This window comes from Apodemus sylvaticus, chromosome 13 (genome assembly GCF_947179515.1).
Source record: "Apodemus sylvaticus chromosome 13, mApoSyl1.1, whole genome shotgun sequence".
Classification (NCBI taxonomy): domain Eukaryota; kingdom Metazoa; phylum Chordata; class Mammalia; order Rodentia; family Muridae; genus Apodemus; species Apodemus sylvaticus.
Window position 1 is genome coordinate 67141914 of NC_067484.1, and position 27546 is coordinate 67169459.

General features: G+C 47.2%; 1 protein-coding gene across 3 annotated transcripts in view; it reads left to right on the forward strand.

Moving 5' to 3' along the window:
* The window catches only part of Fgf1 (fibroblast growth factor 1), a 92966-nt gene that overhangs the window by 25905 nt on the left and 39515 nt on the right, over positions 1 to 27546 (forward strand). The window contains exon 1 of one of the 3 annotated variants that reach the window (XM_052155760.1): positions 23313 to 23427. The exons of the other annotated variants lie outside the window; for them this stretch is intronic. The gene's annotated coding sequence lies outside the window, so the exon portion shown is untranslated. Of the gene's footprint in view, positions 1 to 23312; positions 23428 to 27546 lie in introns of those variants that run through there. 3 annotated transcript variants of the gene reach the window in all.

A 27546-nucleotide genomic window follows, 5' to 3' on the forward strand; every position in this document is an offset into this window, starting at 1 on the left:
TTATGGTTCTGAATGGTGGGAAGTCCAAGACCCAGGAGCCATCAGACCTAGTGTCTGGTGTGGGCTGACTTCTTTTCCTGAGAAGCAGAGGGGTAATGGATCTCTGTGTCCTAGCAGTACACTGCGTGTGGGCTCCACCCCTGAGTTCTACTCCTTTGCAAAAGCCATCACCTCCTACTACTGTCATGGAGAGAGAAGGGGGCTCAGCATGGGAATTGGGGACATTCAAATGTTCAGATGGTAGCAGTCACCATTAAAAAGGAAACCTACTCAAATACAAAGGGGAGCCAGTTCCTTTTGTGGTGGGCCAGCTGGCCTGTCTTTTGCCATTGTCCTTCAGAACAATTAGAACCTAGATGTGTTTGAAGTGCTTCCATTCCTCAGCGCTGCTCCTTGCCCTCCATTCCAGTACGTTCTTGGTGCAATTCCACCACAATGGGGGAAGTTAGGAAAAATCCCAATTGTGACTAAAATGTGAATCCTGAAGTCACCCAGTCTGACCCATCAATAGCTGTGTGACCACAGAAGATCCTTCCTTGGAACTTCTGGTCCCTGTGTATCAATGAGAAGGACACTGGGTAAAGTAATTTGTGTAAAAATCCTACCCGTTTTTCCTGTGGGAACCAAGGAGAATGAATCTTAAAAGCCGTCACAATATCTGCCATCTTTATTGTTCCTTTTCCACATTTGGGACTGGGGGAGATGCCAAACCCAACATGTTAAAGATAGTTGGTCTTTTTTCCTCCTTACCAAGAACTAGGTTAGTTGGATTAGAGCTAAATTTAAATAATTCCGCGGTTCACAGCTGCATAAAGAATGTAGTCTTTCTTCTCATGAAGCCAGCTGTGTTTTGTAACTGTCTGTCCTCAACTCTAAACAAATAGAGTGGAAAAAAAAAGCAGGACTGTCTAGATCCATCCTAAATTGCTCACAGTTTTACAGAACAATCCAGAAATAACTAACTCTACAGTACAGACCACAGAGCTAACCTTACTGAGATGAGGCTCTGTGTCTCGTCTGTGAACAGACAGATGTTGACAAGCACATAGTAGGTGCTCAGTGGGCTGTGTTGAAAGCATGGTATGGGCAGACAATTTTCTTACCAACAGCAAAGAGTGAAGGGGTAAAACAGTACCTGTTTAATCTAACCACTGGCAGACCCTATAGGGAGGGCTGAAGACTGACCGATGATTAAATGAACAGGTGCAATTTGAATTTGTCAGTTGAATGTAGAAAACTTTTTTCTTCTAAATCATAGCTCTTGGAACACATCATGGTGGAACTGTGGAAGGATTTCTTTAAACCACCGCTGCAGGCACCCTGTGTAATAAAATACTGCTGATGGCCAGGCCAAACGTTCCCATTTCCATCTAGCTATGGGAACAGTTCCAGAGTCTTAGGATGTGCAGCCATGTCTGTTCAATATCAAGATCACAGATAGCACATCTGACTGTCCAGCAACACACACAGATACACACACTGCACTTGGCTGGTGTTAGCTGTGTGTCTTCTGTGTGTTAAGAAACCACACAGCTGAACAATCAATGATACAATGGCTTTTCTCGGGACCAGGGAGATGGCTCGGTGGCTACTCTGCCTACTGCACAGACATGAGAACTTGAATGTGATCCCCAAAACCCACATGAGAAAGCCATGGTGGCATGCTTCTGTAAGTCTGGGGCAGTATGGGGGGGGGGGGACAAGTAGATTTTGGTGAGTGCCACATTCCCTGGCAGACTCCACCTTATCCTTTGAGGTAAGGTAGCCAGTGATAGTGGAGGATAGCCTCCTCTCATGCAAAATACATGCGTATATACAAAAAAGCACGTGTGTGGGTGTGCACACATGCCCGTCGGCTCACACATTCACATACACTAACACAAAAGAAAACGACACATAATGGGCTTCTTTTCTTAGACTTCTACAAGTCTTGGAGAGAAAAGGCAAGTCCTAAACAAAAGTAGGCAGGAGAGAGTCTCAGCGCATTGAAATGACATCATTTGAGGTCCTCTATGATCTTGCGTCAAACTAACACTAACCCTGGCATCCCCGTCAATAGCCTGAGGCTGGGGAGATGACCTCTGCTTTCCCATGGGCCTTTGTTCAAATGATTCCTTTATTCTGTTCCCACACATGCAAATCCTGCTTGTTCTTCTTGATACCTCATTTTCCACCAAAGCTCCCCGCCCCATATCCTCAGCTCCTAGTACTGTCCTCTCGGCACTTAGCAGAGTGCTACGGCGTTTGGAATTTAAATTCTTGTCTACTCTCAGAGACAGTGAGACTATCTTATTCATCCCAAATCATCTCAACAACAAGCATAGAGGCTGTAAGATGGGATGTATGTTTTACTGTGGGCCAGGAGCTGGCACGAGTAAAGAAGATTTCACCTCCTCTTGCACCAGTCCCTGGCTCTCTGGCACAAGTCCCTCCATTTCTCTCTGGGTCATGAATAAGGTGAAATCCCAGCCCCTGAGAAGGTGAAATCTGGCTGGCACGAGTAAAGATTACCCCTTCTCTTGCACCTGGGTAACCACCACGAAGGGTAGGAGCTGCAGTTGCTTACAGGTGTGGTCACTGAAGGTCAGAACGGTCACCTGACTTTGTGGATTTAAACCCAGGAAGCCTTACTTTGAAGCCTATGCCTCTAACCATGATTCTGACTTTATTCTCTTGTTCTGTTTAGCCAGGTTTCTTGTTCATAATAGTCTCCTCAGGGCGCCTTCCTGACAGGACAGGGAAGCTGAGGGCTGCCTCTCCAATGTCATTCTGGAAGTCACAGCCACAGAGACTTGGCAAATGCCATAGTTAGTGTCCATGACTTCTCTTGTACTTGTCTAAGACAGTGGTTCCCAACTGTAATAGTCTAAATATTCTTGGCCCAGGGAATGGCACTATTAGGAGGTGTGGCCTTGTTGGAGTAGGTGTGGTCTTGTTGGAAGAAGTGTGTCATTGTGGGTGTGGGCAATGAGACCCTCCTTCTAACCACGTGGGAGCCAGTCTTCTAGCAGCCTTCAGATGAAGATGTAGCACTCTCACCTCCTCCAGTGCCACGCCTGCCTGGTGGCTGCCATGCTCCCACCTTGATGATAATGGACTGAACCTCTGAACCTGTAAGCCAGCCCCAATTAAGTGTTGTCCTTATAAGAGTTGCTTTGGCCATGGTGTCTGTTCACAGCTGTAAAACCCTAAGACACCAGCCTTCCAAAGGCTTGTGCCCTTTTATGTAGTCCCTCATGTTGTGTTGACCCCCCCAACTATAAATTATTTTCATTGCTACTTCCTAACTGCAATTCTGCTGCTGTTATGAGTTGTAATGTAAATATCCGTGTTTTCTGTGGGTCCCTGTAAAAGGCTCATTCAACTCCCAAAGGGGCCGAGACCTGCAGGCTGAAAATGGCTAATCTAGGACATAAGGGAGACAGTTGCCAATGGAAAAGTAAACGTTTTGAGCTGGTTTACCACAAAAGATTAGATGGCAGCTTAGTGCAGACTCTTTGGGTCAGTGGTACAAACCCATCACACAGCCTTGCCTGAACCCAGACTGTCGTGTAACTGCCTCTGTCTGGGCCTAGAGGCTCTTCCTCCCTCCTGATTAGCCCTGCCAGCTTCCTCAGAGAAGAGCGGTGTGGCTCTCCAGCCTGTCCCCATGTGCTACCCTACTCAGATCCAGACAGGCCTGCTTTTGTGAGCACAAGTGGGTGGGTAGCCCTCTGTGGCATCCCAAGTCAGTGGGAGCAGCCAGAGAGGCAGTTGGGTTGGAAGAATTAAGAAAGGGAGAGAGTGGGGGAGTTTTCTGCAGACAGCAGGCCAGCCAGAGTGCTCCATAGAGTGCTCCACAGAGTGCTCCACAGAGTGTTCCATCCATTTCTCTCTGGGTCATGAAGAAGGTGAAGGGCCAGATCCCAAGCTCTGAGGGTTCCCCAAGTGTACCACATCTGTTGGTAGATAAGACAGACTTTTGTATTCTCCCTCTTCTTTGCCCCTTCTGTCTGTGAGGGACTAAAGGCTTGGTAACAGCAGTTAGTCTGAATGTCTCGAGCAGAAAGTGATCAGAAAGTGATCCTCATTGTAAGATAATCAGAGCTGAGACCAGGAAGGCCCCAGGAGATGTAGCTGGGCCATGAGGGCTTTGGATAGCCTCATGGAGTAATGGGCTACTGTGTTATCTCCAAGGTAGCGCTTTAAATTTGTTTGCTTGTTTTTTGAGATAGTCTCTAATGCAGATTCTTCTCAAACTCACTATGTATCCAAGGAAGACAACTTTGAGTTTCAGATCCCCTTGACTGGGGTGACAAGCTCTCACCTGGGCTAGGCAGTGTGGAGGGTTGAACCCAGAACCTCATACACGCAGGGATCATACCCTACCAACTGAGCTGTGTACCGTTCCTTCAGGGTAGGGGTTTTCTTTTCTTCTTCAGTTTTTACATTTATTTCCTTATTCACATGTGTGTCCGTGTCCATATGCACATACTAACACACACCATGGCTCATATGTAGAGCTCAGAGAGCAACTTGCAATAGTTAATTCTTTTCTTGTACCATGGAGGCCCTAGGTACTGAACTCAGGTCATAGACTGTGTAGCAAGAACTTTTAATGGTTTGAACCAACTCACTAGCCCAGGGTAGGTCTTTCCAAGCCACCAGTGAGCTCTGAGTCTGTTATGTATGTGTCTCTCTTGCCATCTGATGCCTTGTGCTGCCAGTAACTCTGAGAAGACAGTCCCCACTAAATGTGACCTCTTGACCTTGGACTTCCTGTCCTCCAGAATCATAAGTTAAATAAATCTTCATCCTTTAAAAGTTACCCAATCGGTGGCTCCATTTAGGATCAGAACATAGATTTACTGTTTCTTTCTTTGACTTGAGCTTGGCTTACCAGCCACATACCCATCTTTATATGCTACTCCATATGCCATAGCTCAGCTTAGCCACCCTGGTTTTATTCTGGAAGATACGCTAGAGGATACAAAGACAAACAGACTGACAGACAGATGAGCGATTGATGCTGTCTGGACTAATGTAGCACACCATGTTTTCCTGATTCACTGACTCCATGCTGCTGGGGCCCCCATGAAAGCTATACTGTGTACACAGCATCATGAGAAATAAGTACGGAGAAGATGGGACTTCTCTGATATCCTCCTCTGGCTGTCAGTTACATTCTGGTTCCATGGCCTCCCGGAGGCATCTGCAAGTGTCACTAGAAAGCCAGACCTCTATATCAGGGCCATGGCGTTGAGGTTCCAGCTGTGCTTCATTCAACAAAATCAGACTTTAATTACATTCCGTGCAGCGTGGCTCTCCACTGACAATGTTGTTAATTCAGGTCTGACTTCCCTGACCTTGGTTTCCAGAATGTGAAACAGGACAATTAGAAAAGAAATTGCAGAAGGGAGCCTCATCCCCAAAGAGAAGGGTTTGCAGACAGCCAGTCTGCCTCGAGGTCAGTAGCTCCGTCCTCAGTGCCATGAAGCAAACAGACAGACTAGTGATCAAGAAAAGAGCAGGCAATGTTTGTCTCCCGGTAGACCTTCCCCAGGACCACCAAAGAGAAGCTGGGGGAAGCTTCTGGAAGAATCCCTGTGCCCAGAGTACTATGGATAGGAAGGACCTTGAATGTCTGCATATAGAGAGAGGCCCTGGAATAGCCACTGCTGCTGAAGACATAAGGCTTGAAATGACACTTAGTAGGTAGAGGAAAAGGCTTAAAGGAGAAAAGGAAAAATGGGGTCAGAGTGATGACATCACCTAGCCCAGTTCTCACAGAAATTTGTAATGAACTCAAGACCCCAGGACCAGAGATGGCAGGTTTGAGAACCACGATGGCTTCTGATATTTTTCTGTGTATTTTCATAAGGTTAGAAATATTGGGATAAAACTTTATCACATTTAATTGGCTCTGGAATTATTGTATTGGCATCTTGTAATTGTGATTATAATATACATAAATCTAATTGGCTAACCAAAAAAAAAAAAAAAAAAAAAAAAAAAAGCCCCAGGACCTTGGCTCCTACCCATCAGTAAAGGGCAGAGGCTGCCCAGAGAACAGATAGATATTGGCACATCTACAGCACCATGCAGCAACTGGCTACCCACCACCACAACACCTGCTTCCTGGATGCTTGTTTTCACATATGACCAGACCTAAAGTACTCAAAGTTGTAAATCATTTTGTGCACCACTGAGAAAAGATGGCCTACACCCTGACTCTAGAGATGCCAACCTTCTTACAACCTGCACATCTGAGGTTACAAAAGATTAGGCACCCTAGTGGGTCAGGAATCCAGTTCCACTTCTATGCCATCTTGGCAATATCACCTCAGTGTCTCCCCTGGTTATGCAGGGGAGGAAACAAGGCTTAGAGCAGTGGAGTCTGCCCCTGTGGCAGGTGACATAGCAGAGGAGTCACAGAGTCTGGATCTATCCTGTGCCCAAACTCCCTGCCCTAACTATTAAGCCACAGTGATGTTTGTTCCTCCTCCTGGGCGTGACACAAAGGAATCACCAAAGTGTAGGAGAAAGGAAACCTTGTTGTGTCTGCAGCCTTTCCCATCCGGGCTCACTTGTACCTAGGCTCATTTTTATCTCAGGTTCCCTGGGATTTGCACATCTGGCCTTGGGTTGTGGAGTCAGGTAGCTTCTGCAAGAAAGGCTCAGAGCTCTGGCTATTCACTTCCTGGTTCATGAGCCGGCTTGGGATGGGACGTTCTTTTTCTGACCCATCTCTTCACATCCCAAGGCTCCATTGGTGATTTGTGCCAGATTTCATAGCATCATCCTTGACCTCGAACCTCATCCTCCCACATCTTCCTCGCCTCCTCCCACCTCCCTCATCATCTTAACCCTTCAGCATCATCCTGCCTTCTTCCAAAGCCTTATTCACATCTTAATCACTCCCTGGCCCATTCACATCTCCATCTTATGAAAAAGTTTCCTAGAATTCCTGCCTCTTAAGACGAAATACAGGATGAGATATGAAGAGATGTCTGTGTGGGAGGAAGGCAACTGGACGTGTCTTCTGGCTCGCCTGTGGCCCCTTGACCTTGCCTGTTGACTCTGGATCACACGCAGACCTGCACCTCTTGGCTCCCAACTCCTGTATCACATCACCCTCTGCCTTGACCTTTGGCTCTCCTTTCCCAGTTTTCCATGGTGCTGAAGGTAAATATAGCCACTCAAGGCTTCCCCATCTCTTTCAGACCTCTTACTGTCTCCCCTCCCAGCCACTGAGCACTGAGTCACCCTTTCCTACCACACCTCTCTCAAAGCCTTCCCCAAGATGAAGAATGGGAATTGGCACCTCCCTCTCTCTCTTCCTCTCCCTCTCTCTCCCTCCCTCCTTCCTGATTTTACTCCCTGCTTCAGAGAGACAATAAAACCATGGCTTGGGAACGCTTCCTAACTGGCCGTGCCTCTCTATTGGAAATGCCTGTTCCCTCCTCCCCTGACCTTCTTCTCCCTCAGCCTTGCCCATCAGAACCCACCCTCCACACACTCAGCTCAGTGCCCTGACATGATCCCACCAGGAGGAGCCTTGAGACACTTGCAAATCAACATGCTTTCAATCGTGACTGGCATTAGCCACTTGCGGCCTCTGCTCAGCATAGGTCTCCTTGGTTGTAAGTTCCCCCGGAGCACAGAGATGTCTCCGGGGGGCCTCTGAATGCATGTGTGGAGGACTGAGGTGTAGCTCAGTGGTACAGCATTTGTCTAAGGTATGCAAGGTTCTGGGACAGACGCCCAGAAACCCCAGCACCAGTTCCGAAAATGAAGAAGAAATGTAAAGAATTCCCAGTCATCAGTGGGACTGTGTCCATTTAAGACTGGAGCTCTTCAAAGGCTCCTTCCATTTGAGGAACCTTTACAGAGATCCTACTGTGAGCTGAGTCTTGTGTTAAACATGATAAACATAACAAAAAATAAATAAATAAACAAAAATCTCCCGCTTCTTGAAGCTTCCTTCTAGCAGGAAGTGCCATTTTTTAAAGTGATTATATTGTTACCTACCAAATATTGGACTACTGTAAGCATATTAGAAACGATCATTGGGAAAAAATGCACTGTGCCAGACTGGCTACATTCTCAGCCCCAAAGTACTGAAATAGAAGAAAGTCTTCCAAAAACAACTTTCTAGAGATATAAATTCGCACATTACAATTGACCATTATAAAGTATACAACTCGGTGTCTTTTAGGACATTTATAGAATCATATGAGTATTGCCACCACCTAGTTGGGGACATAACTATTAGCTCTATTTCCTATTTATTTTCACTCCTATGCTCCCTGGAAATAACCAACCTACTTTCTGTTTCCATGGATTTGCCTATTCTGGACATTTCATACTCACGGAACCCTCCAAGATGTGACTGGCGTCTTTCACAGCCCAGTTCATCGCGCTGAAACTCGCAGCAGGATTTAATTCGGTTTTATGGCTGACTGATCCATCACATGAAGGTCCTTCCTGGCTCTGATGAGTAATTCCACCATTAGAGGACTCATCTTATGTGAGCATATGCCTTCCTTTCTCGCGGGTATATACTTAAGTGTGAGACTTTCGGGTCCTATGCTAACCCGTGCTTCTCCATTTAAAGGGCTGCCAGCCTTGTCCAAAGTGGCCACACGATGATTTTGTGCTCCAGGCAGCACTGTACAAGAACCCCATTTCCTCCCTCTCCTGGTCAACACCTGTCGCTGTCTGTCTTTTCCCTCAAGGTCCTCTTGGTAGGTGTGATGTAGTGCAAGGCTTTGGACTTTGCATTTCCTCAGTGGCTACAGATGTGAGCGTCTTTGTGTGTGGAGATGAGAACGTGTGAATTATGTTTGTGAGGCAGGTCCTGACTGGGGCGTGCAGCACAACACCTGCGGGGGTGTCAGCTCCTCCATTAGCTACAGCTCTGCAAGAGGCATGTTTTACCGAGATGAAGCAATGCACCTTCATTGTCCCTCCCGATCCCACTGCTCATAGACGGCACCCTGACCCTGTCAGAGGCTAAGATGGCAAGCCTGTCATTGGCATCCGAGAAAACCGAGAGGCCCAGAACAAAGAAGGCAGCTCACTCAACTGCCCAGACATGTGGGCATTGCCCTCAGCTGAGGTGATCTGAGAAATGGCTCCTGTTCTCTTATCACATGACAAGGCCTGGCAGACACAAGTAGGAGTTCCCGCCATTCGGAGCAGAGGGGAGGGCATTGCCTATCTGCTTCCGAAGTTTAGAACCGAAGATGAGATTAAAGAAGAGATACGGCAGCATCATCTTTAGCTAAAGGCATCATGATGAGTTAGGGGCACACCAACCACACGGCCTTCTCACATTGTAGGCCACAGGGAGTGCTAGGTTGAACGGGTCCATCAGCTGGTGAGTGGGTGTTCTCTGATACTGTTCCCACATGATGTGAGCCAGAGGCCTCTGTGGAGTGACCCTCCAGTGGGGTCAGGGGCAGACCTCCTGGGTGGGGAGGCGAAGGCCCACAGCCAGAAAGAGCTGGTCAGCCAAGGAGCCGCCCTTAGCCCAACATAGCCAAGAGAGACCAGCAGCCCCAGTTTGAGTCATGAAGGCGAAGGAAGGGGCAGACTAAGTCAGGCTGAGGCCCGGAGCAAGAGCCTGGGAAGACACGAGAGGCAGAGGGACCCTGACTCCTCTCTCCCATCACCACTGAGGGCCAAGGAGAGTGAAATTAGAGAAGTCTGAGAGACAACACGTGGCCTAAAAGATGTACGATAGGCAAGGTGTTTTCGGCCACCGAATGGCCTGAGGACAATAAACAGCAGTCCTGGTATACAGCAGTCCTGGTACACAGCAGTCCTGGTATACAGCAGTCCTGGTACACAGCAGTCCTGGTATACAGCAGTCCTGGTACACAGCAGTCCTGGTATACAGCAGTCATGGTACACAGCAGTCCTGGTACACAGAGGTCATGGTATACAGCAGTCCTGGTATACAGCAGTCCTGGTACACAGCAGTCCTGGTATACAGCAGTCCTGGTATACAGCAGTCATGGTATACAGCAGTCATGGTATACAGCAGTCCTGGTACACAGCAGTCCTGGTATACAGCAGTCATGATATACAGCAGTCATGGTATACAGCAGTCATGGTATACAGCAGTCATGGTATACAGCAGTCATGGTATACAGCAGTCATGGTATACAGACAGCCCAAGCATCTGACTTTCAACAGCTGGTTCAGTGTCAAGGCCCCTGTACTCTGCTGATGAGAGGACATGTCTAACTAGTGAAAATGCCCTCAGTCATTTTCAGGGACAGGTGGAGTCAAAGGAGACTATAACTCTCCCAACCCGAGAGAGAGAGAGAGAGAGAGAGAGAGAGAGAGAGAGAGAGAGAGAGAAGCCTCTCCTCTTCACCATCAAAACCAGCTTGAAGCATGTCTCTAATGGCCAGTCTTTCAGAAAGCCACTTGGAGGGTCCACGCTTACAGACACACGCTTAAAGGCTTATAAGACCTTAGCTTGCCAGCTCACCCCATGTGCCCTAAGGCCGCCCAGAAATCCACTGCAAGCAGATAGAGCCACGCATACTTCAAGGACATAGAAACTGAAGCCTTGGTGAGGCTTCCCAGGATCTGGGTAACAGACTGGGCCAGCCTTGGATTTAACTGGAGAGGCTGAGCACTTAGCTGCCCTGCTCTGCCTCTCTCTGTTCTGCTAAGAAAAAAAAAAAGTTACCCATAGGGCTCTAGGTAAGGGCCGTTCCCTGACAAATGCAAAATACTTCCATTTGTAAAATACATACTCATTTCACACACACACACACACATGCACGCATGCACACGCACACGCACACACCACACACACACACCACACAACACACACACACACACACAATACACACACACACACACAACACACACAACACACAACACACACACAGACACACACACAGGTAGTTAACCAAAGTGGTAGAGATCCAGAGAGCTCATTTCAGCCATCTTCAACACACACAAGTTAATTCTATCTGCCTCAAGTCTTCAGTGCTGTCGGCATTGTAAGTGTTCCCAAACCCACCATGCTGAGTTCAGCCCACAGACTTCTACCCAGGCATGCATGAGGCTATCTCGCCACACATCCAGCCACTTTCTCCTCTCACAGGTTTTTAACTAATTCTGTACCAGGCATTGCCAACCCAAATGTCCAGGAGATCCCCCCCCCCCCCCCCCCCCGAGGAGCACAGTCAAAAATAAAATCTCCCACCCCTCAGGAACCAGTGTGTACAGATACTACACACAGACACCAGGAATATGGCCCTGCACCCTACCCTTCTCTCCTTCTGGTCTAGGCATGCCGGGCATGCGCATCACTCTTCAAGGAATCTTGCCTGTCCCTCTTAATTTTTATTCCTATTTGGTGCCTTTGATAGTAAACAGAATATCTTCAATATGCAATCTGCTGTTTTTCATTTTTTTGTCTTTTGATAATGATGAGGATGACGGTGATGATGATAAAGTGTGTGTGTGTGTGTGTGTGTGTGTGTGTAGCTCTGCTAGAGTGTGTCCCCCTCAGTGCAAAGACCAAAGCTAGACCACACAAGGTATCTATCTCTAAGGCCTGACTCATCTCCAATGCCTATTCTGTAACTTAAATAAATAAAGGTTGCTGTATCCATTCCAGTTGAGCTGTAAAATTCAGTCTTAGCCTCTAGGCAATAAAAACTAAAAGTGGAAATTTGATCAAGGGTAAGGTATGATCACATCTGTGGTTTATAAGGAAAAGGCTGGCAAGACTGTAGACAAAGTAAGGAAGAAAGAGGAGGAGGAGAAGGAGGAGGAAGAGGAGGAGGAGAAAGAAGAGGAGGAGAAAAAAATGTAGAAGCAATTTCTGCTGGTAAGCTGAGAATTCATTGGCTTCAGTTATGACAATGACCATGGAGAGGGAAATTTTGATAGGTGGGATCCTGACAAAATGCCGACGAACAGTCAGAGACAGGAAGTGTGACCATATCTGCACTGTGGTCAACTTTGCAAGCACTGCCATCAATCAGGAGGGTGAGACAATGGCGGGGGTGGGGGTGGGGGCGGGGGTGGTGGGGGGGTGGGGGTGGGGTTTCAGGTCGGGTAGGGCCCCCCTTCAGGAATAGTCCTTAAGACTGTACCCGCCTAAGGATGCTCCTCGGAGGAGATGGGGGCTCTGACTCTGGGGATCACGGTGAGGAGCAGGACAGAATCTAGGAGACAGGGTTGTCTCTGGAGTCACCAAAGACTCTCAGAGAGAACATCCATGTCCACAGACTCCCTAGGCAGGTGCTTGCTTTGGCCATACTTCAGAGAGTGGCTAAGGGAGCAGGTGCTAGGTAGGCCTGGGCTTTCAGAGAAAGAACCAGAAGCCTAAGTTATTGGGGAAACCAGAGAAGGGAGAATCCTCTGGGGTATCATTCAAAGTTCTGGGCCCATTCTGCTGACTTCTTTTGGGAATCTCAGATGAGAAGCTGAAGGGAGGGAAGCAAGAGCCCTGGGGTCGTCGGGGACCTTCCATAGGAGCAAAGGCGGAGTGACAGAGCTGTGGGGAGAAGCAGGACACCCGGAAGTCTCAGTGAACTCCTGTGGTTGCAGATGTGGAGAGCAACCAGATTCAAGTTGGGTTCTCCTCTGTTCATTCTGTTTCCTTGAGGAATTCGTTTCTTCAGAGTTCACTCCATGATGATTTCTAAAGCAGCCGTGAGATAATTCCATACTCAGGATTCCATTTTCTCTATATTTTAATGCTTGTAGGTGTCTATCATGTACTTGGCTAAATAACTTGGTTTCTCATTCCATTCCCGATGCTGTGTGCTTTCCATATTTTTTTTTTAACTCCTGGACACAGCTCTGCAGTGGTTTTCACACTGCCTCTTAGAGCATTTGTGTGAATTGTTCTGTAGGAGAAATTCTTCATGCTGGCCTTGCCTGTCATGGCTCTGCTGTTTCCCAAAAGAGCTCCTTGAGTTCGTCCCTTCTCCTGTGAAGGACAGGGACTGAGAAGTGCAAGGAAGAAAAACCACTGACGCTTCTGTGTATATTGGCTAAAACCAGAGTTTTAAAAGTATTCCAACTTGATGCCTTCGCTGTTTTCTTTTTAATCGAGACATAGGCTGTAGGCAATGCATTTATGCAGAAGCAATGCTGATTAACCTGATATGATATGTCCCAGATAGAAATGCCTCTCAAGGACAGAAAATGACAGTCCACCTTCTCAGTCTGACTATCTCCTATGCCCAGGCAGTAGGTGAAGGGGCACTGCCTCCTTGTGGCATTTTTAGACTGTTAAGAGTGTGGCATTTTAGTTGGTCACAGATTTCAGGGTTCAAGTCTATTAAAATGTTATGTGAACAAGACAATATCCCTGGGACTTGGTATTTAACACGTGAAGTCATCAGTGTAACTGCGTTTTCACAAGATTATCTTTGGCACAGAGTGAGGAAGCCTGCTCTGCTCCCTGCAGAGAATGCAAAAGCTTTCAGAGAACAAAAATCAAGAGCAAAGGACCCCTGGCTCGCACTGCAGGAGGTTGCACACTTGTCTGAGAGCGCCCTCTTCTGGCCTAGACTCCACTGCATAAACCCCAGTCCAGCCCCGCCCAGGGCAGGAGGAGCCTGAATTTCATCTTTTGGAAAGCCGCCTTACCTCTCCAACCAACACTAACATCAATGAACCTTTGATTTTCTTATGCCTAAGCCACTGAGAAGCCAAGGCGTTTGCTTTTGATATCTGTGCTATATTTTCAGTTTGGGCATTGTCTCTTCTCCAGGGCTGAGTCCTTGGCGACTACTGTACAATTTTTTTTTTAAATGCCCTCCTTAGATCTGAGTTGAGCCATCAGAATTCCATTTACATTTATTAATGGCCAGGAAGAAAATCCACCACTTTGGATATCCAGGAAGTAGATCTAGAACTGAAAGCAGAAAGGTACGATCGATGCTACTCATGACACATCACGTGTGCTGAGGACTCAGGTTTTCTGACTACTTTGCCAAGATGGCCTCCTCATCTTTCCTGTCTTCATCTAGTAATATGTTCTGAGTACCTACTGTGTGGCGGGAAATCTCCTAGGAGACCGTCTTCGCAGCCAGCAAGCTGTGAACATCGTCACTTTCTGCACTGGAAATATGCTAACGGGGCAGGAATTTTATTGTGAAATACTTAAAAATCTATGCGCGTCCTCACTGTTTACTGGAGCCTGGGTGTTAATCTGTCCTATCCTGTGACTGTTCAATTGAGCTAGTCTAATTCTCACAGTTCCAAAGTGGCTCCTTTATAGCATCCTTAGAGGAGGTTATTCAGTCCTCCAAGGACCAGGCTCGTGGTCTGTCGTGATGGGAGGGAGGAGCCGGCATGAAAAAAAAATGCAACTTTTTTAAATAACTGTTTTCTCTGGAGCTCTGAGAGCAGAACTGAGGCCTGGACCTGTTTAGATGCAGGAGTCTGTGATTACCTGGAATTAACTCCATAAAGCCCGCATAAAGCCCGCTGGTGAGCCTCAGGCCTGTAACCCTCTGCTTCTGCCTAGCCGCCATGCCTGGCTTCTCCTGTTCTTTCTCCAGGCAGAAATGGAGCTGCCTCCTTCTTTCTTTCTCATGCAGAGGCCTATCTGCCTGACAGAGTATATGGTTTGTATATGATTGGCCCAAGGAGTGACATATTAGGAGGTATGGCCTTGTTGGAGTAGGTGTGTCACTGTGGGTGTGGGCTTAAGACCCTCACCCTAGTTGCCAGGAAGTCAGTCTTCCACTAGCAGCCTTCAGATGAAGGTGTAGAACTCTCAGCTCCTCCCATACCATATCTGCCTGGATGCCGCCATGTTTCTGTCGTGATGATAATGGACTGAACCTCTGAGCCTGTAAGCTAGCCCCAACTAAATGTTGTCTTTTATAAAACTTGCATCGGTCATGGTGTCTGTTCACAGCAGTAAAACCTTAACTAAGACACAGAGGGATTGACCCAGGCTGTCCTAGCCAGGCCTCAGTATGCGTGGAATAGAAGATAGTAAATCAGTTGATGACAGTACTGGCAGGTGAGCTAGAAAGTCATGCCAGAGAGATACAAAAAGTGACCCACGAAAGGCCAAGGGTTGTGAGGAAGCAGATTCCAATACAGTGTCCAGTGAGTGCTCATCTGCCCAGCAGTCACTCTAGACTCCAGCTGGACCTCAGAGGGTCAAAGATGCTCACAGATTTACAATCACAATACTGATGCTTCTTGGAGAAAACTGTGTGTCCTAGTCTACTGCCCCTGGCTCCGTGAGCTGTCTCTCCCTTCGCTGCCAGTAAACTTGGCTTTTGAAGAAAGCTACCGTTCTCTCTAAAACCATTCCACTTTCCAAGACATCTGGAAGAGGGCTACATTTTATAGGGTTGTTTCATCAGAAGTTCCAAAATTTCCGGCACCCTTTCTGAAGCCGCGTTGTTCAATCAAGCCCAGCTCATGCAATCCAACTCCTCAAATATTTATTGAGCTGAGCACTGTGTTAGAAGCCCTAGACCCACCCTCAGGAAATGCATGGACCGAGAATGAGACATGGCGAACAACATTTCAGTACCGCATGGATAGGTGCAAGGAGAGGCTGCCCCATCAGGGAGCACCGTGGAGTTACCATCTGGAGGGACGGCCAGATGTTAACTGGAAAATTACTCAAATAAAAAGAGAATCTGGAGTCTGGGCAGCTGTGGAGGAGAGGCAGGTGGTGCCATACCTTTAATGCTGAATCTGGCTGGGGTGGAAGAGCATTAGGTGAATTGGCTGAGAGAGTGTTCCAGGCACAGGAAGAACGGAAACGTGGCAGGGGGCCACAGAGTAGAGCTGTGTTGGTAACTTATCACTGTGACCAAACACCTGACCTTCAGAAGCCACTTAAGGGAGGAGAGGTTGACTTTGTGCTGGAGATTAAAAAGGGATACAGCCATCGCGGCCACCGGAGTGTGAGGCATATGACCGTATTCCAGCAGTCAGGAAGCAATGGGCTGATAGGAGGTGGAACATGGCTATCAAACCACAAGGTCCGCCCTCAAAGGACCCCACTTCCTCTTGCAAGGCTTCACCTAAAGATTCGCAACCTTTCAAAACAGAGCCACCCCCCGGGGACCAAATGTTTAGCCTCGTGAGACTAAGGGAGACATTTTACATTCAAATTACAGCAGAAGCTAAGGGGTCAGAAGAAGGTAGATATGTCTGAAACAGGAGACCAGCAAAGTCAGTCATCAGACCCTCAATGGGTATGGCTGAAAGTGGTCTTCGCTTCCCTGAGTCTACTTCCTCTGTAGATACACCGTGTGGAATGGGTAAGCCTTGCTATCCCTGCGGTATCCCCCATTCACCAGGCTGAGCTTGCAGGAAAGGACCTCACAGGCTAGTCCAATGCTTCTGCTCACCAGTTCCCATGGCACCAGGCCAGGTCTCTGAAGCCATGGAAATTAGCGTAGATGTCTGTAAAGGTAACCGCTGGTTTTTCTGGAGACATTCTGAATGAATGACTGGTTGGTCAGCTGACCACAAGATTCAAAAAAAAATAAAAATAAAAATAAAAAGCCAAAGAGTTTATCCTGAATACCCCAAGGTGGGGGGTCGGGGTAGAAGCAATGGAGGAACAGAGCCTTTCAAGAGAAGACCAGCTAGCTATAAATGGAAAATTACACTGAAGGAAAACAAGTTTGACGTGAACCCGTTTTTGACTCTGTCTGGAAATTCAGGGCATAAGGAAGTGGAGGGGAACGGGGAGTGAGCAAATGTAGTCAGGCTGAACCACCCGCCTCTGGAGTTGGGGAGGACGTGTGTGTGTGTGTGTGTGTGTGTGTGTGTGTGTGTGGACGCCCATGTAGGGAGAGAGAGAGACAGAGAGAGAGAGAGAGAGAGAGAGAGAGAGAAATAGTAAAGTCAGTACTGACATGGCTGCCATCCAGGTACAGACTCTGGCTCTCCTAGGGTGGTATGTGCTGGCTCATGCTGGGAGCAGGGCGTACAATATTGGGAGGAGTATGGGGAGCACTATGAGGCTCGAGGGGCACATCTGCTTTAAGAGGGTCATTATGCACGTGGATGGGACGATCCCCTGGGCAGAGTGACTGGTAGATGATGGCCGCTCTCTCCGAGTAGGGCCGAACATTCACACTCAAGGCTGACAGCTCCAGTTCCACCGCTGGCTGGAGAAGCACTGGTTATTTCCAAGCACTGTGGCGCTCTGAATTTCTCATCAGAAAAAGAAAGGCACCTTATAATTCCAATAGTCCTACATCAAAATATTGACATTAGTAAGAGGCGATCCTTGGTGACGGTAGAAGGACACTGTTTACCTTCTTGGGTGGGACACGCCAAATACAATCATGAGCTCCAGCAGGATGAGCATGGGCTGCTATACAGGGTGGTCCCAGAAGATGACAAAGTCTAGGGATGTTGTCACTGTCTTAGCTTGTCTGAGTAGCGTCTATGTTGTTTGTGTGACAGAGCAGCCTTGTGACACCTTTCTTGGAGCATGCCCCTGTTGTGAAATGTACATCTATCTGTCTTAAGACCTGAGGTCAAAGTCTCTGGGTTGAGATCATGAAGCCCCCTTACTGGATTTGTGGCCTTGAACAATAACAGAACACCCTGGGCTTCATCCAGTCCTCATCAGCAAAGTAAAACAGTTGATAGCACCTACACCATGGGCTTTAAAAGCACGATGTGCTGAAGGCTACTCCAGAGAGTGCCTGGTACAAAGCATTCAATGAATATCCATAACGGCTATTACTGTGGAGTCTTTCAGCTTGTGCTTCTGGTTACCCTGCTAGCCAGTCTCAGAAATGGAATTGAAAAAGTTACTAAAAGTCCACATGGCAGAATATTACTTAGCACTAAAAAAGTCATGAGCTATCAAGTTACAAGAACGTATGGAGGCATTTTAAAGACAAATGACCGAGAGATGCCAACCGGAAAGGCTGCAGGCTGTCTCATTCATATCTGATGGTTATCTGAGAAAGTTAGAACATGGAGGCAGAAAGATGTCTATGGACACCTGCAGTTCGATAAATCTGTAGACAAGGACAACTTTTTTCAGGCAGGGAAGCCAGCTGTGTGATACTGTGAAGAGAGACAGCAGTCATTATGTTTGTTATAACCTTTAGAAGGTAAAATCCCAAGAGAAAACCCATTGTAAACTCCAGACCTCAGCTAGCAATGTGCTGTCAGTGTAGGTTCCTGTGTTACTCTAGTAGAAAGTGGTCACTAGGACAGAGACTTGGGGGTGGGGGAAGGAACTTATACTCTCTGTTCTTTTTCTTTTAAATACACTTTCATTTTTTTAATTAATCAGTCATTCTATTCATTTACATTTTCTTTCTTTTTTTTTAAGATTTATTTATTTATTTCATGTTTGTGAGTACACTGTAGCTGTCTTCAGACACACCAGAAGAGGGCATGGAATCTCATTACAGATGGTTGTGAGCCACCATGTAGTAGCTGGGAATTGAACTCAGGACCTCTGGAAGAGCAGTCAGTGCTCTTAACCACTGAGCCATCTCTCCAGCCCCTCTGCTTGGTTTTGTTGTGACCTTGAGACTTTTTTTTAAAATCAAGTCTATAAACTAAGAACAGTTATAGGATACTGGGTGTATTGACCAGGCCTATAATCACTTGGGAGGTGGAAAAGGGTTGAAAGTTCAAAGCCAGCTTGGGCTGTCACAAACAAGCAGTTATAGGTATCTCTCCACCATTGTCATTTATTGGCTGTGTAAGAGTTCCACGTTAAACGTGAGAGAGAGAAAATCAAGAGGTATGTGAACATTCAAAGAAGGCAAAAACAGTTGATGGGTCTGAGCTTTGCCATAAACAGCTCCATGTGGAGAAAATACAAAGAAAAAGACCTCCTTTTCTTTGCTCTGTCTGTAGGACAGAGAGGAGGAGTGTCCCTCAGACTGTGGAATGGGTCCCCGGGTCACAGAGCAGTCAAGAGGCGGTGAGCGTCTTCACCATGCTGCTCTTGATGAAGCACCTGTCCAATCAGCAAGGCCTGTTGTGTGCCCATCCTTTCCTGGATTGCTGCTCTGTCCTACAGACAGAGCAAAGAAAAGGAGGTATAAAGAGGAGGTATAAAGGAGGTATAAACTGAGGAGACTTTGCAGGAGCAGTACCTACCTGTCTGCTGGACAGAGAAAGACAGAGCCAAAGTCCTTCCTCCAGACATGAAGCAGAAACAGGAAAAAGCAGGAAAATGGGAAAGGCCCTCTGCCCAGAGTTTGTGCTCAGGGGAAAACATAAATATTGGGTTATTCAAACAGGAAAGAGAATAAAGAAGCCAAGGAAGAGCGTGGTTCCTGAAGTCTGCTTGGCTGGTGACCGCTGTATTAAGAAACCATCTAAATGGGCCAAGAAGGCCCAGGAAAGCCAGTGGCAGTTATTGAGGTAAATGTGAGTGAGCCAGATGGTGTGACAATCATGTCCAAGTTAGCGACAATCCAGGAAAGGATGGACCCACAACAGGCCTTGCTGGTTGGACAGGTGCTTCATCAAGAGCAGCATGGTGAAGATGCTCACCGCCTCTTGACTACTCTGTGGCCCGGGAACCACATTCCACAGTCTGAGGGACACTCCTCCTCTCTGTCCTACAGACAGAGCAAGCGCAGCCTGCCAACTTCATAGCATTTATCCCTCAGGCGTTCTGCTTTCTACCGGACCAGGGCTTCTGAAAGGGAATATGTTTATGAGTCACCTGAAGCATCTTGGGAACTTGAGGATCAAGGAGGACTCTTCGGTAGTAGTGGTATCCAAACGAACACCTGAGCAATGGGTGGGTCAGAAGAACTAAGAGAAGAAGCGTATCTGGGTTTCAGGGACTCATGTTCGGGGCAAAGCGATGCTGGGAAGGCAGGGAAAGCTACGGCATGGGCAGAGCACTGCTGGCTGGCGAGCAGAGAAAGTAGAAGGGCGGGGCCAAGGAGAGCCCGGAAGCTGCTCAGCCCACAAAGCAAACATCCGGTCACAGTGCTAAGCCCCCAGCTTCAATGGGAGCATTTTGAACAAGCAAAGGGACATAAACTATCTCAAGGAAACTGATCCAGGAGCGTAGTGACTGAACGCAGGTGGTCTGGGGCACAGTGGCAGCCGTGGAGAGAGTAGAAATCAGAAGGATGACACACTTTGGAGACAAAACTTGCTGATGAGTTAGAGGGGAGAGGTGAAATGCTCTTTGTGTCTCAGCTGAGGCACTGAGAACATTTTCTAAAATTTGAAGTACTGGGCAAAAGGGAGCTTGGGGAGCCAATAGTCCCATGACGTAAAAATAATTAGTGCATTTCCAAGCTGCGGTGTCAAACAGGCAATGGGGTATAAAGTCTGGCTATATATGATCTCCGTTCCCCATGTTCCCACTTACTATATCCCCACGGACCTATAAATGCCCCAAAGTGGGTAGTTTCCCTTCTCTTGTTACCCAGGTGCTTTTCCTTACTACACAGTGAACTTTGCCCAATGTACCAGCCACTCTTAGCGTTTTGAACCATTAATCATGTATACATACCAGACCAAGCTACCTTTCTCCTCAAAAAAGCACCCTGCAGGGACTCCTATTAAAAGTAGAGAGCATGGATATATATAGCTTAGTCCGTAAAGTGTTAGCCAAGCATGAATGAATCCCTGGGTTCTATCCCCGGCACCACATTAAACCAGGTATGGTGGAACACATCTGTAATCATGGCACTAAGGAGGTAAAGGCAGGAGGATCAGGAGTTCGAGGCCAGCCTCAACTACACAGCAAGTTCAAGGTCAGCCTGGGTTATTGAGACCCTCAGCCAACAGACAGGCAACAAAATAAAACATGGATGCCAGGTGGAATGTGGTGGTGGATGCTTCTAATGCAATCACCGAGGAGGCTAAGATGGAAGGGTTTAGAGTCCCAGGCCACTGTAGGCTGCCCTTGGAGACCCTGTCTCAAGATGCAAACAAACATCTAGATCATTGGTGACACGCTGTTATTTCTTTTTGAGGATTATTTACGCATGTTAATCTCCCAAGTTGGTCAAAATCCTAAAATGTGGGGCTTAGAGCCACTTCCTTAATTTATTTGGACACCGTCTTCCATGCTATATAGAAATGTGCTCAGCACAGACAGAACTCCAGTCAGTGTGCTGAGAACATAAGCCTCGAGGAAGGAGGCTTTGGCTCGAGGTCACTGTCAGCTTAATATAGTCCTTGGTGGCCAAAGGGGAGATCTCTGACTCCTGAGAAGAGTTCCGGATAACTGTATTCCTGGTTCAGTGTCTACACCTTTCCCACACAGAGTCTCCACACGTGTGTGTCTTGAATGTGTGTTATCTGCTGTAGGCAAATGACACCTTTCTTGAGAAAAATATGAATCTAATTAAGGAATCCACTGATGGCACTATTATCAGTAAAATACATTCTTTCCTGATAAAAAATATTACATTTGTATCTTAAGCCCTTCTGTGCATTCTGTCCACAAGCCCTCAGGAAAACCAGATTTATCCGTTCTCACACATTTTATCACATGCTGTGCTGGGTCATGGATTCTGAAAATGGAAAGAAATGGTGAGAAGTCAGATATCAGGTAGCAGGATCTTCATATGCAAGCTGACAGACTCCTACGAAAGGAGAGGGGACCCAAGAGCCAAGAGGGACAGCCAGGGAGGGAGGCTGGGCTGCGGCCTGAGCTCAGGAGGGCGGTAGAGGCAGGAGCTGAGGTCTGCAGGCCACGAGGTAGAAGCTGACGTAGCATGAACGAAGGAGTGAAAACATGTATGTAGCCAGAGAAGCGGAGGAGAGCGTAGAGACAGAGAAGCTGAGACAAGCACGCAGACAGAGACGTGGAGGTGAGCATGCAGACAGAGACGTGGAGGCGAGCATGCAGACAGAGACGTGGAGGTGAGCATGCAGACAGAGACGTGGAGGTGAAACGTGTAGACGGAGAGGATGTGGGAAGAGAAGGGCAAGAGGACATGACCAACAATGGCAGCCACCACCAACGAAATGTCAACCATGTGCCAGACACTGCAGTAGACATTTTCTACCAGTTTTCATTATTAACTTATCCCAATGACCCTGGAGGAGGTATGGCTATTTTACTCACTTCACAGATGAGGATCCTGAGGGTGCAGGGTGGGGTGGGGTTGGGGTTGGGGTCAGTTACTCAGGATCACTGAGTTAGGGACTTCAGACTCAGCTCTAATCTCCCACCTTGCAATCTTGACTCAGGGACATTTCTCCCATCGAGCCTGCCATAGCTGAGGAACGAGATGTCTCCCGGCACCCCAGAGAGCAAGGTGCTGAGTGATGAGCTAATTTGGAAGTGTAACCCAAAACCCTGCTGTGACTGAACTGTCTCAGAGCCGATGTACTCATCCGTATCCGTCACCGGGAGTACTCACGCCATTGTGTCTGGCCCTGCCTAGAGGACTGTTTTATTGTCTGTCATTCGTCATGAGTAATGCCACTTTCCATTTTAAGCAGGGAGCTTCAGGAGATGACCACAGTGTAAGCCATGATTTAAAGCTAAGCGCTGCCTGGGTGGTTACTCACCCCCTTCAAGATGTGGCTGGCACCCACCCTCCCGCCCGGGACGCTGCAGGGACACCTGCTTACCTGCTGAAGCTTAAAGGCAATCTGGATGCCAGAGTCAGACTGGGCGAGGTGCCAGTGCGCGTGGAAGCTGGTGGCTTGGCCGGCTCTCCACCTGAAATGCTGGCTTGCTCTGAGCCCCCTGTGCATACTAAGGTTGGGTTACTTGTTTGTCCATGTGGCATGTGCTGAGGGCCTACTATGTGCCAGGCACTCTGGTTCTTTGCCAGAGATCCTGTCAGCAGCTGCACAGCTACCAATCTAGGGAAGATAAGCAGGCAAGTGTAGTAAAATGGCACAACCAATAGATAAAATATGTACTCTGGCAGTCCAGGGAGGTCTGGGGACCAGCAGCCATAGGACTGGATGCATGGTAGACAGGAAGGACAAAAAAACTTCTGGCTGGCTCAGAATTGAAGGCAGACCAAACAAGCTGAAGAGAAAAGTTTGAGGTTATTCCAAGAGTCGCTGGAAAAGCATAGAAGCCTGGAGTTACAATGTAGGCGTCTTTCACCCAGACAAGACCTGTGTGTGTGTGTGTGTGTGTGTGTGTGTGTGTGTGTGTGTGTGTGTGTTTGGGAGAGACAGAGACAGAGACAGAGGTGTGTACAGAGAGATAACCATGAAGATGGGCGGGGCTAAAGATGCTGTCAAGAAAGATAACAAATGTTCAGAGAAGCAGGTAGAAGGTGGGAAGGTAGGGAGGAGAAGGCTGGCTCAGGATGACCTAAGACTGTCTGAGTCAGAGAGGCCAGGAGGCCCAGCTTAAAGAGAGCCCAGGCTTCCTGAGGGAAGCAGGCACCAGGCACAGCCAAGCTCCTAGGGCATTCCTGGCCAGAGACATCTAATCTCTGAAGGCTCTACCACCTCTTTAGAAAGCCTGCCACGTGCCAGCAGGTAAGGAGAAACTATGTTCTAAGCCTGTTTTGTATTCATGTGCTCCTGGGGCCATTCTGGAGGGCACAGTTCTCGCTGTATGACTCTGGGTGTATAGAGCCAATTAACTCAGAGCAATGCTCCTCATATGATAGGTGGAGAAGATGAGGAGAAGCTAAAGGGCATGAGAGCAGCCAGCCTTGCAGGGCTGTGCCGACACAGGCTGACCAATATTGTCTATGGTCCCCTTCTCATATCCTTGCTAGTTTGCAGGTGAAGGACTGATCACAAAGGCTAATGGCACGGCTCAGATTCTGTGGTGGGCATTGTGGAACTGGGGTACAAATGCAGATGCGGCTGACAGAGGTATGTTGGCAGAGGCATGAGGAATTGAGGATTAGATGAAGTCAGGTGACCACCTGAGAAGAAGACCCTCTTTTCTCCTATACTAAATGCAGAGCAAGGCATCCCTGCACAATCACCCCTCTCATGTGAACCTTAAGATCAGCTACCGAGAAAGTTCAAGGTTCATTTGAGGGGGGATCTCCACCTTCCTAGAGGGAGCCTTAAGAGAGATGCTCTCAGCACAAACTCAAGGCATTAAATTCAGGACTGACATGGGGGATATCCAGCATTTTTAAAATTAATTATTAAAATTTCCCTGGTTATATAAAAAGGGTTCCTTATAAATTGTATAAAAATAATACAACACAAAAAATAAAACCTTTGATATTAAACTATAAACTGTTAAAGATATCTTAGCTATAATCTTATCACTCAGTGCTGGCTATGATCGTATTTTAAGGTGTGTATGTATTCTATAGTGTGTATGTGTGTACAAATGTATGTATGTAACCTGTAGTCTTCTCTTCCTGTCATACTCATTGGCATTGCCTTTTGAAATCATAGTTCTTAATATCTGAAATCATAATTGCCAGATTTAATCTCTGTCCTTAAGGGAGATGTGTGCACAAATATACAAGTTTGGAAGTCCACTAAGTATCAGCAGAACATGGCAGTGACTGTCACTTTGTTCAAATGAGTGGACATCAACTGGACACAGTTTATGGGAAGGGATATAATTAGGAAGCGCTTGCATTTTCTTTACGTACTAAAGTGTGTTTCTTTATTTCTCTTCTTTCTGAGATAAGGTCTCATGTGGCTGAGGATGACTTTGAACTCATGATCTTCCTGCTTCCACCTCCCAAGGGCTAGGATTACAGGTGTATACCACAACATTGGTTTTATATGATACTGGGAATTGAATCCAGGATCACTGAGCTACACCCTTAGCCCCAAGTACTCACTATTATTAACTACTGACACCATTCTACAAACAGCTCCATGACTTAGTCATCCTGCCTAACCAGAACTATGGGCTCATACCACTCCCCTCCTTTCCCGTTCTGCAGGTACCACTACCTTTGGTTGCTATGAATTCAATTTGTTTTAGATTCAACTTATAATCAAGATCTGTGCTCTTTGTCTTTCTGTACCTGGCTTATCTGCTTAGTTAATACCTCTGGGTTCATCCATCTTGATGCAAATGACACTATTCTCTTCTTTTGATTAAGGCTAAAGAGTATTCCATCTGTTGATGGACATCTAGGCTGATTCCTAACCTTGGTTGCTGTAGCAAGGATAAAACTAACATGGTTGCAGTAGATGTGGGGATAAAGACGTCTATTTAATACAGTGATTTCAATATATTTGATAGTGGAATCCCTTACCATATCTTCAGGCCCAAGGATTTCTTTATTTTTATTTTATGTATATGAGTATTTGCCTGCATATATGTCTGTATATCATATAAATGCATGATACCCAATAGGCCAGAAAAGGATGTTGAATTGTCTGGGTTGGATGTTGAGGTTATGGATGATTGTAAGCTACTGTGTGGGTGCTGGGAACTGATCCCTGGTACTCTGCAATGCTTTTAATCACTGAGCCGTGTTTCCACCCCAGAGCATTGTTAAGAAGTTTTTTTCTTATGGCTTTTCTTTTAGTAGTTTAATGGTTTAGGCTTTATACATAGGATGTTCGTCCATTTTGAGTTGATTTTTTTTAATATTATATGACCCAACATATTTATTAAACATGTGTTACATGCCAGACCTATGTGAGAAGCTGGGAATTAAAAGCTGAGCAAGACAGGCAGGGGTTCGATCCCTAATGCAAACGGCCAAACGGTAAGCCTGAGACGTGCTCTGAGGGAAAAGCAGAAGTGCCCTGTCTTCCCAAGGCAGGTGGGGTGGAGACAGGGCTGGTCCAACAGGAAAGCAAGATCAAAGACAAACACAATGCTGGCATATTCTGTAACTGGAAGTTCACTCTTGTTGGAAGCCACTGATGGATGTGATGCCAGGGAAGTCGTGGGCCATCTGTCTTCTCTCAACACAAAGACCAGGAAACAGCTCAAATATAAACTCTGCAGGTGTGCCAGAACACAGTCGATCCTCCGTGGCCATTTGTAGAATAAATGAAAGAGGCCAGGCTGGTGGTCTCAGCCACCTTCTCTGGCATCACCAAGTGCCAGGGGGAACAGAAGTGGCTAGGGATTTGGAGGGCTGGTTGTCTTCCCTGGCCACGCCCTCCTAGAAATGACAGCTGTTGTCAGAATAGTTAGAACCACGTGGCTGGAAGGCAGGTCTGGACGTCACACTCATCTGCTGAAGCACCGGCCGTCTGTCTAGGCTCCCATAAGTGAAAAACGGGCAAAAGAGGAGTGGACGATGGTCCCAGTGCCCAGCCTGGCACAAGAGGGTGAGCTGGCTCCTCAGCTAGGTGTCATGGCCTGAGCTGAAGCCATGTCTCACCTCAGTCAGCTGCTTCACATCTGAGTCCCACATTCCCAAGACCAGAGAAGGTGTCTGGACCGACATCCCCAAAATATTCTGATGAGGCAGCCCTGAAGACCGACTTTGCCCTTGGGAAACATACCCACGCATGGGAGGCTCCCTTTCCTATTCTGTGGGCTTCTGCACGCACGCCCCTGCTCCACCTGTCCACCATGCTACTCAGCAGCCAGAGTGACCTTTTAAAAATTGCAAACCTGATGATGTCACTGCCCAGCCTACCTTGTCTGGTCTTTTCCCATAGTCCTGCCAATAAAGGCCTACAAAATTCCAAGTAGTTCACCAGCCGCTCTAGCCACAACCATCTCTCCTCCTCCCTGATGGATTCTTTAGTTCCTCAACTGAAATATTCTCCTTCTGGACTCAGCACTTTTGCATATGACTTTCTCTATTGCCTTCCAGTAGGAACCACCCTTTCTCTACGACCCCTTGCCATCTCTCAGGCTCTGGAGATCTCTTGCCATATGCCTCCCTAAAAGCCTTCCACTTCACTGTTCTAACATCAAGTTCATCCAGAATTCCCTGGAATTTGAAATTCAAGAGTGCCTCACTATGTGTGCCTTATTCTCTATTACTCTCCTCGTGCCTAGCACTACTAGGTGCTCAACAACGCACATTACATGAAGGTATACACATACAGATTCTTGAACCCGTGGAAGCAACCTCTCCAAATAAAATGAGGGCAGAAAGAAGCTAAAACACAGTGCTGTCATCTTGTTTCAGTACTGCCATTTCATCTGGGATGGACTTGCCTGCTTCTGTGCTGTGGGTCGGCCTGAGTTAATTCTTCAGAACCTCTTGCTGGCTTAGCTCAGAACAGTCTGGGCCTTTGTAGCAGACCATGCCAAAGCAAAGCTTGGGAAAAACCCACAAACATCAGATCATGTCCAGGTGCTTCTGCATGGCCCTAGCCTCCTGCTGCACAACAGAACAAGAGCAAGAAGGCTGCCCCCTCCTGCCCTGTGCTCTGTTTTGCTTCTTCCTCCACACACCCCCATAGCAACAACAATTATTCAGTAAAGAAAATACGAGTAATGGAAAGAAAGAGAAAAAATAAACATTGAAATGGGCAGTGTCCCTTAGCTACTGCTTACACATGCGGGGCGAAGGGTAGCTTTGGAGACATTTCAATGATTTTGCTAAAGGAAGAAAAATAATCAAATGTCTTCTCCTTAGGTGGCACCACTTTTCTTTATGTTAATACAAAAAGAGAGTTACTGAGGCCCATGGTTCACACAGCAAGCTATTTATTCACCAGAGTCCCCAGGGGTAACCTGCTAGATGA